Source organism: Frankliniella occidentalis, unplaced genomic scaffold (genome assembly GCF_000697945.3).
Source record: "Frankliniella occidentalis isolate FOCC.00 unplaced genomic scaffold, Focc_3.1 Scaffold209, whole genome shotgun sequence".
Classification (NCBI taxonomy): Eukaryota; Metazoa; Arthropoda; class Insecta; order Thysanoptera; family Thripidae; genus Frankliniella; species Frankliniella occidentalis.
Window position 1 is genome coordinate 453,003 of NW_026267335.1, and position 7,853 is coordinate 460,855.

The 7,853-nt window shown below is 48.3% G+C and overlaps 1 protein-coding gene across 1 annotated transcript in view; it reads right to left on the minus strand.

The window, feature by feature from the left end:
• The window catches only part of LOC113202623 (ATP-binding cassette sub-family C member Sur), a 19,113-nt gene that overhangs the window by 3,595 nt on the left and 7,665 nt on the right, over positions 1 to 7,853 (minus strand). The gene's annotated exons all lie outside the window — the stretch shown is intronic.

A 7,853-nucleotide genomic window follows, 5' to 3' on the forward strand; every position in this document is an offset into this window, starting at 1 on the left:
TTCAAGATATTCATAGTTTATTTAAATTTAATAAGTTTATGCTGTCATTCGTGCGTAATAGGGTGAAAACATGCGTGATTATTTCAAGTATTAGTAACTTCTCAATTTGTACCCCACAAGTTTTAATGTGCAGTGTTGCTTTTAGCAACTTTTTCATTCAATAGCTGATCGTTTGATGAGCTTTTCTTATTTCGTGTTAAAAGTATGAATCCATGCAAAGGTTTTAAATTTGTTCTTAAAATATTTCTTTCTTCATTAGGAAGGAGCACGTGCCTTGAACCTGTTGATAGATACAAAAAAATTACCCAGTCAATAGAGATCTATTCAATAACAATCGAAATCCGCTTTGTCATTCCCTCATGTCACAAGGGATATTTCTACATCAAAGGAAATTCAAAGGAAATCCTGTCTGAAATTTAACACCTCATAATAAATTCCAAAATTTTGATTGTGTTCATGTGTAAATGTCATTGTAAGCGCCCATTTGGAAATGTCGGAAAGTCCCGTGAATCTCCCCCTTGAATTATTTTAAGTTTCAATTCCTAGGTTTAAGGGAATAATTTTAATTACGAAATAGAAAACTTGTCTGAGAGTGCATGTTGTGTGGGTGCAACCAATCAGCACAATGAAGCTAGTAGTAGTTGAATGTTCCAGAGCATTGCGGGCAGTATACGAAGGGTTGCCTATACCACTCAGGCGGAAGAACCATTATTACAATTTGGCAAGAGATTCCGAAATTAATAAAAAAAACTTGCCCAGAACTGTTAAGATTCGCCCGGCGCAGCCTCTCTGATTTATGTCCATGCCGTAAGGACGAGTTACGCCTTCCTTCCTAGGGACGCGGGCCGGGTCCGCCCAATGGCTAGGCAACCCATCGCTCATCTCATGACTAGTTTTCGAGCGCGTGCTAGTATCACATACGTTACTGCCCCAATCTCCACAATGTGCACTCCCAAGACATTTTTATATTTTAACGTAATTAAAATAATTGTCTAAAATTGTTTTTATAAGTAACATAAATTCAATGGGGGACCCATCACTTGCTGACCCAGTCCGTTGAGCCATTATTGTATTTTCTCTATATCGAGAAACAGTCTCTTTGCCTAAATTTTGATTTCAGTGAATATGTGCTTTAATTCAAGAAAACGAAAACCAAGAATCATATTGGTCTTTTATTCACAGGCCGTAAAAGAGAGGCCAATTAAAATTTAAAGTTTTATGACATTCATTAAAGCCAAAAACGTGTTATCATTTAATGTGCTCACCAAATCGGCACAACAACTGGGGTGGAGTACTGGTTACTACTGTTAGTACTGGGCGTCACACACTCTTTTTGTGACTGTGTACCCCCAGTAAGAGTTAAACCCGTATTCTCTACAAAGTTTACCTCAAACTTTTCAGCTGCCTAATCAGACTCATTTTTACACTTACTAGATATTAATTTCATTCCAGACAGAGTAACCTAGATAGTGCAATTAAACAAGTAAAGAGCAGGATCACTCCCTACAGATCCATTCCAGAAAGTTACATAATATAAAAATTATGCGTCATAGACAAAATGATTCCTTCATGATAATATTTTAATCTAGAACTTTCATGTTTGTTAAACACTGATACCATAATAGTATCCTTTATAAGAGGCCAAAATCCACAGGTTTGTTACTAAACCCCTCCCTTTAAAAAAAAATCCTTTCAAATTAATATGTACTAAAATATTTAAACACCAATGTAAATCCTTCCATCATTTAATTCCTGTAACATTGTGCTCATCAATTCAGGCAAAGATAACAGCCACATGTAAACAGAAAATTTCATCAATTTAAAATTGTTTTACATTATTAAATAAAGCGGCATGAAATGTGCCACCGTACTTCTCGTGTTCAAACCCTATCACACACAGCCACCGCCATGAGCGGAACCATGGCGACTCGAGCCGCATGCTGGCCCGACGGAATAAAACGCTCCCGGGCGGCTTGAGATCGGATTTAAGTAGTCAACAAGTCGTTCAGACGCGTTGGGGTTCTCTCAGGATTTCGCGGCCAATGATCCGAAAATTTGGGTTATATTTTGACTGCAATCATTAGTTTCGAAGATATATCAAATGGGAAATACGCCAACACCAAAGTTTGCGTTTACCCACGCCGTGTAAGTTTGGTGACGCTGACACACCGGAAAGAGTTTAAAGCTTCACCAAGACCAGCACTGCTTGTTCTTCTTAGGGATCGTCTAGAAAGTGCATCGGTTTCTTAGTTTCATTCGACCGTTCGGCGAATTACGAGAGCTCAGCGCCTGCGAGACTTAGGGTAGGCCACGCTGCAGTACACGCATGCCCAACATATAATATGTTGCCTACCCATCAGGCGCTGTGAGACCTTCCATTGGCCAAACTTAATTATTTCGTAACGGCAGATGACTGATGCGCCTGGGGTCGTCCATGTCGTTAGTAGCTACACAACTTCTTAGCTACAAAGTATGGTGCGATGCGGTGTGTAACCACTTAAACGTCTGAGATACACATGAAAATGGTTGGCAGATGGTAATGAATACTAAGTAAAAACGGTAACAATTTTGCTTTATTAACTTGCAGCTTTTAACATTAAAGAGAAGACTCCGTTATCAAAACGAAGTAGCTGAGATGGTGATCCGTCTTCGATTACTTTTCCGCATTCAAGAACAAGAATTCTATCGCAGTCAAGCAGCGTGGATAGGCGATGCTGAAATTTATTAATTGTATAATAAAAGGGCTGTATTTTTTGTAGGCCCCGGCTAGCGGCAACGCGGTGCCCAGACTCTACTGTATAATTCAACAAATGTCTCACCGCGATTATGATGACGGTCCGATGCGCGAACGCACTCAGGGCCACCGAGAGGAAGGCCTTCTCTGTAGCTGGATCCACTGAACTCGTAGCTTCGTCCATTACTAGAATAGCGGCGTTCTGGAGGATGGCCCTCGCCAAACAGAAAAGCTGGCGGGTTCCGACACTGAGGTTTTCGCCACCCTCTTTCACGGCGCTATCTGGAGGAAAGAATGACTTTGTAGCCGCAGATACATGACAATGGCATCACTCAGATTTAATTTAGCCAAATATAGATTAGAAGTATTTTTGCCTGCATACATACTTAGGCCGCCAGGTAGATTTTCAACCACGCATTTTAGTTGCGCCAGCTCAAGGCAATGCCAAATTTTCTCGTCCGTGTACAGACGATTTGGGTCTAGGTTGTCACTAGAAACATTATCAAGAAAACTATTTCAGAACAAGTCGACAGTTTTTTTGTATTTTTGGAAGTTGTGACAATTTTGCAACGTTAAACGCCTACCGAATAGTTCCGCTGAACATGACGATGTCTTGGGGAATGACGGACAGCCGTGTACGCAGCAGCTGCAGCGGGAGCCTCGAGATGTCCACGCCGTCCAGGACGATGCTCCCCGCCGACACGTCCAGCATGCGGAAGAGGGACATGACGAGGGACGACTTGCCGCTCCCGGTGCGCCCACACAGGCCGATCTGCGTTTGGTCATTTAGTGGTTCATGAATTAAGAAAAACTCTGTAAAGAGTATGTCGTCCTTCGTTGGCGTTGGCGTTGACGCTCGCCGATCGTCAGTATCGCCGGTCATTCAGACTCACCTTTTGTCCCGCTGGAATGTGCAGGTTCATGTTCCTGATGACTGGCTCTCTGTTCTCATCATACCGCAGACTGACGTTCTTGAACTGGATGTCACCGTGCTCGGGCCACGAGGGCGAGACCTGCATTCCTACAACCAACGTCGGCATTTTCGGGCATTTTGTTGACAAACTAGGTAGTCTGCAGACCCCTGACCATTTTGGAGTTGTACTGAATCCGTAAGAGGCGTGTTGGCGGGCTTGCCGACCGTCACTAGTCGGGTTCTTTGTGGTCCAGCAACCCGCGCAGACTCTCGGATGCGGCACAGCCAACACGGTAAAAAAAGTTTCTTGTATTTTAAGACCCGGTCTTGGATCTTATGGAGAACGCCACTGGCATCCAAGACCACGTCTTGAATTACAAGAAACTATTTTTACCGTGAAGGGTCTGCGGACCTGCTCTCAGTAAACTAGGGACCTACACACATCATCTCCCCTTAATTGGATACCCCTTATTATTTACCTTTGTTGTTGTAATCCTCTCCAGGCATGTCTGCGTATTGCTGTACCCTCTCTACTGACCCCATATACATTTCAACATCAGCAAGGAATTTAACCACCCAGTTCAAATATATCGGGACTAGCAGAGTGTAATTTATAGCCAGTCCAACCAGCGACGCAGACACTACACTTGGGTACATTTGAGCCGCTATTAAGGAGCCCATCACTGATATCAGAACTATTGTACCTCCCATGTAGTCCTGAAATCAGATTGAAGAAGAAAGGGGTATACCTATTTCACAAAATTCGCCAATTTCCAAAAGGAAAATGTACCGTGTGTTCAATCTTACGAGGGCTACGCCAAGCCACCTGTTGGCTGCGCTCAGGACAAGAAATGTGTTGTTGTTCGTGTCCATCTTGTCCAGCATAGTCTCCATGAATCGAGCTTTCTGCCCAAAGGCTCTGATAGTTGCTAAGCCACCCAATGTCTCGGAAAAGAACGATGAAACGGGTGCACGCGTTATGCTATCCATCCTATGGAGCTCCCTTAGAAAAAGAGAAGCGGGAGTTAAACAAGCAAGCATTAACGGAGTTCTTTGCCTCTTTCGTTCAGTCCACTTCCGTAGTTAGAAACGGCATTGTGCCAGTTTCGCCAACTACTTACCGAGTTGAAACTCGGTAGAAATGTTGAATAATGTAGTAGGCAAGACACATGGGAAGAGCCGGGAGTAGAAACCAGGGCGAAAGTATTGCGTTCACCAGCACCGCAGAGAGACATAGGGACAGAAACTGCATCAGCCTCTGGATGGATGTTGCTAATTTCTAAAAGGAAAGGCAACAAAATAGCATCAGACGCAGGTCAAGTTTCAATACAATAACTACAATGGGGGGTATTTTTTTCCGCACCTTGTCGATGACCGCTATGTCCGTCGAAAAGCGTTCGATGACGCGGCCGATGGGAGTCGTGTCGAAGAACTTGATGGGGCTGCGCAACAGGTTGGACAGCAGGTTCCGGTGCAGCCGGTGGCGCGCGCGGGCCCCGGCCAGCTGGCCCACCAGGTTGGAGGTCAGCGAGAGGAGCATCGTGACCACGGACAGCAGCGAGTACACCGACAGGTACTTCAGCATCTAGCCGGGCCCGAGAGGAAAAGAGTAACGCAAAGTAAAATAATGGAACATTTGCTGCAACCAAGCCTATGGAATACCTCTGTTTGAAAATGCTTGTGGTTGTGCGGTTCGGCTTTGGTCCCGTTGAACGCGGTCCAGTCGCTCAGCCAGAAGTCTGTGCACACGCGCAGCCCTTGCCAGGTGAAGGTCGACGCGAAGTAGGCGAGGAACACGGGGATGGTGCACGCCTTGGCGTAGGTGCAGTACACGTGGCGCGGCACCCTGCTGCAGCGCCGCCCCACCTCCGCGACGGACTGCCTGTCGGCGTCGCCGTGCTCCGCGGCTGAGCACAGGGGGGCAGACTTGTCAATGTCGCTTGTCGAAACTCGAAAAAAAAATTAGCGACAGCTCAAAAATAGTGGAAATTACCGAGTTTATGTCCGACCTCTTAATTCCAAGGTAAGCTGAGTGCTTTTTCACGGTCGTAGAAGGGGACCAAGGAATGCGCGACTTGCTATTCAAACAATCGGGTTTCTGTACTCTAAAGCGATAAGCAGGCGATGGCAGCGGAGCGGTCAGCATATTAGAGTGCGGCCCCCTTGTCCCAAACGGCCAAGGGATCGACTACCACGGCCGCCGCAAACTTTTTCTTTCCCACGTTTCTTGTCTGCATGCTACTGCGTGAACCATCTCAAACTGTCGGCCCGAAGATCGACTCCCGGTCGGGGAAACCTTTGTTTTGTTTTTTTTACGCTTCTTGTCGCCTGTAAGAAAGGACCGACTTTCGAACTCAGCTAAACACGGCGCAGCTGGTAGCTGAGCGTGCTAAGGCGTGGGCACCGCTCTCAGCAATCAGCTTTGGGATCGACTCCTACCCGAGGCACACCCTTTTTTTTTGTCGCTTCTTGTCTCCCGTAAAACAGGACTGAGTTCTGAACTCATCACCGACAGGAGGACCCGACAGCCGAGTGGCGAGCGAGCCGACGAGTCATCCCTTCGACACCATCGGGCCCGGGATCAAATCCTAGTCGGCGCGAGTACTTTTGGGGGACCTGCTGGCTGAGAAAGCGGTCCAGTCCATCGTGTGCATCCGAATCAACTGAGCGGGCCTAGAGCGAGATGAGGAGGTCGACTTGACCACCTACTCAGCAAGTGCCCCCCCCCCCCAAAAAAAAACAACAAAAAAAAACAAGATTCGCCCCGACCAGCAGTCGAATCCTCAGCCAACGGTACCCCGTGGACCACGCCCCGGCACGCTAGCCACTCGGCTGTGGGCCACTTTGTCGGTGGCGAGTTCAGGACTCGGTCCTGCTCTACGGGTCTTGGTCTCCCGTCATGCAGGCGGTCAAGTCCACCTCTTCGACGCGCTGCAGCCCGGGTCGGATACCTCGGAAAAAGTTCAAAAAGTGCGCTTTTTGAAGATTCGAAGCGCGCGGAACACGCCTTGAGTGAACTTTTTCCGTGGTATCCGACCCGGGCTGCAGCGCGTCGAAGAGGTGGACTTGACCGCCTGCATTACAGAAGAGCAAGGGCCTGGAAAGCGGGACCCAGTTCTGAACTCTCGAGCGACAGCTGGAGCCGACAGCCGAGTGGCGAGCGTGCTGGGTCTTGGTCCACGGGCCCCCGCCTGGCGAGGGTTCGTTTACTGGTCGAGGCGAACACTTTTTGCGGGGCCTGCTGAGTATGTGGTCAGTCAGGTCCACTGCAGACAGACGCACAAGCGGACACGTCCCCCCCCACGAGCAGTCAGTGGCCGAGTGTGTTTAAGCGTAGACAACTGACTGCAGTGGCGTGGGATCGACTCCCGGTCGGGGCACGCTGTGTGCCAACCTTTTCAAATACCAGTTTTACAACAAAAAAGAAGCAAGTTGCGTTGATGCGTGTGCTTCGGCCCCGGATCGAATCCAGGCCTTGGCTGAATATTTGGGGGTTTGTTCCAGGTGGCCTGTAGAGACATAGGCAGACGCGGACATTGTCTCCCCTCCAGCAGTCAGTGGCCGAGTGGGTAAAGGCGTCTGTCTGTGACTGATCTCTTCGGTGTGGGAACGACTCCCACCCGAAGCGGGCGGTCCATCACTTTTCTCGCTCCTTCGCTCTCCATTACGAAGGGGCGAACGCACAAACAAGACTCTCGCAGCGACTCACAGTAACGTGGCGCTGTAGCTGAGTCGGTAAAGGGCCAGCTCGGAGAACCGATGGTCAGAGGTTCGAGGCCCACCAAGAATTCGTTTTCCACTTTCCGTTTGCAATTGATGTTGAAGCCGGGCGAAGGCAGCTCAAGTATGATCCAGACGCCGTTGTATTTCGCCGCCTCGGTAGTGTATTGGTTAGCGCCTCTGTGGTTGGCCCCGTTCCCCCGGGGGTTGTGGGTTCGAATCCTCGGACCTGCAGCCCCCTCCCACCCCCCTCCCTTCCCCCGGGTCCAACTAGAGAGGCGCTAACCGATAACAACCGAGGCTCATTTTGCCATCTGAACAAAGACTAGCCTAGCCTAACCTAACCTAACCTAACTTAGACTTGAAAAAAGATCAAAATGAGCCTCGGTTGTTATCGGTTAGCGCCTCTCTAGTTGGACCCGGGGGGAGGGAGGGGGGTGGGAGGGGGCTGCAGGTCCGAGGATTCGAACCCACAACCCCCGGGGG